At 42.5% G+C, this 2170-nt stretch overlaps 1 pseudogene; it reads right to left on the reverse strand.

Moving 5' to 3' along the window:
- Positions 1-279: 279 nt before the first annotated feature.
- On the reverse strand, positions 280-1393 carry LOC121147285 (annotated as a pseudogene).
- Positions 1394-2170: the final 777 nt, after the last annotated feature.

Consider the following 2170-nt stretch of genomic DNA (forward strand, 5'->3'; position numbering starts at 1 on the left):
AAAAATTCTCTATATTGTCTGTTACATGTGGGAAGTAATATGTATTATATAAAAACAAACATAAAAATCAAAGAAATGTTGCGTCAGTATTATTGAATGATAGATTTGGCAAACTTTGTTTTATATTCTTTTCAATCCAATAATTTGGATTGAAATACTACTACGATTATAAAGATATTTAATCCTATTGAAATTTACAACAATTTATTAGAAAACATGGTGGGGCGTGGGCGTGCAGAGGGTTCCTTCCAAAACACAGCAACAGAAACTAGGAGAATGTTAAAAAGCAATGTGTGGTTCCATGCTGAACCAGCGGTGCTGCCCGGCAGCTGGATGGGGCCAAGCTATGTTCGCTCCCACAGGCCAGTCCAGGCAGGTGCACGGAGAGCGGGGCCTCGCCTCTGAAGCGGAGCCCCGCAGCAGCATCACTTCACATCCTAGGGCCCGGTGCAGGTAGTTAAGCACACAACGTCCAGCATATGGACTTCATTAGTAAACAGAACACCTGCAACCAGCTCGGCAATGCCCTGGTCGATGTACTTGTTCACCACCTTGTTAATTTCCCCTCCAAGTGTGTCTCTGATTTGTCGTCTTTGGTTTCATTACCTGACCCATCATGGACAGAATGTCTTGTCCTCCCTGGGGTCGCGTGTTAGCCACATCCAAGTCGTGCGAGGTCACGTCCTGTATGCTGTCCTTCTTCTTGTGCACGGCCCCCTTTGGCAAGGGCACATGCTCTTCAGCTTCAAGGTCGAATTCTGTGACATGAGTATCACACCTGCCTTGCCTCTTCCCAGCTCGCTGTTGGCCTTGATGTGAATCACATCCCCAGCCTCCACTCGCTGCTCTTTCTGCAAACTTTCAAAAATGCTAGGGTCCAGTTGCAACTACTTGGTTCCTCTGGCTGGCTCGAGTCCTAGGATCACGTGGTTGATGGTTTTGCCATGCCCTCCAATGGGATTCTCTGTTTCACATGGAGTCAGCTCTGTCACTTCGCCTGCATGAACTTCCTTGGTCTCCTTTATCCGGAGCTCCATGGCCCTGCGGAAATTCTCTATCAGCATCTCTGTCTTCTTGATCTCCGTCAAGTAAACTTCACTGGCCACCACTGGGCAGAAAGGGACCTTAGTAACCAGCTCCTGAGCAATAGCCAGGGCCACAGCTATCTTACCAGTTCCAGGAGGTCCTGCCAACAAGACAGCTCTTCCAGCCATTTTCTTGCTTTTGACTAATTCTACCATGACGCCACATGCCCACGCGCGTTCTCCTGGCCCAGGAGTCCTGAGGCTGCCCGCTTGGCCAAGCCGCTCTCGTCCAGTCCCAGCCCTTTCTCGTGGCTGTGGGAGGCGATGCGCTGTGTCTTCGTGGTGCTCTTCACCTCCTCGATTTTCATTTTTGCGGGGACGGAAGCCGGAACCAACGTGGATAATCAGAACCTGGTGCAGCGAGCCTGGTGCCCGGGAACCAATCAAATTTATAACAATTTTTAATTATTTGGGATATTTTACAAATGACATATTTTAATTTACATTATGATTAAAGGCTTAATGACTCTAGTAAATAAGAGATAACATAATAAGAAACTAAAAGCAGAAATAGCAAGTTTCAATAAAAAATAGTCAAACTTTTCAGATAATAACCACAGGAAATGGGAAATGGTGCTCACCTTCACTTATATAAAAGAAATGTGAAAATATACATGCTGTGATAAATCTCACCAAGTTACCTTTCTTCTATAATACCATTTAAACTTTTCATTCACACAGATAATATGTAATAATTTAATTATTTCATCAGTATAATGATACCTTTTCCAGCACATGTTAACTTTACCTTAGGGCTTATAAAACTGCTGTAATTAGATAAATGGAAAACTACTAATATATTTTGAAAGTGCTAGGTGCAGGCGTGTATTCTCCCCGGTGATGGATCAGACTTTGACAAATGGTCTCCAGGTTATTCCTGCTCACTTTCCTTAAACCGAGGCATATTTCATTGTTGGGATTTTATAATATGTAAACTTCTTATTTTAAATGAAAAATATATGTTCAATTCAAAAATTCTATTAATCTATTAAACAAAAGTCTGTTTTTTTTTACCTTGAGAATTAAATTGTTCCTTGGCATATTCATTTTTAAGCAAGATTCCTTATTTTAGATTTTAGATTTTT

The sequence above is a fragment of the Ochotona curzoniae genome, unplaced genomic scaffold (genome assembly GCF_017591425.1).
Source record: "Ochotona curzoniae isolate NIBS_2020 unplaced genomic scaffold, NIBS_Ocur_1.0 scaffold_4506, whole genome shotgun sequence".
NCBI classification, from domain to species: domain Eukaryota; kingdom Metazoa; phylum Chordata; class Mammalia; order Lagomorpha; family Ochotonidae; genus Ochotona; species Ochotona curzoniae.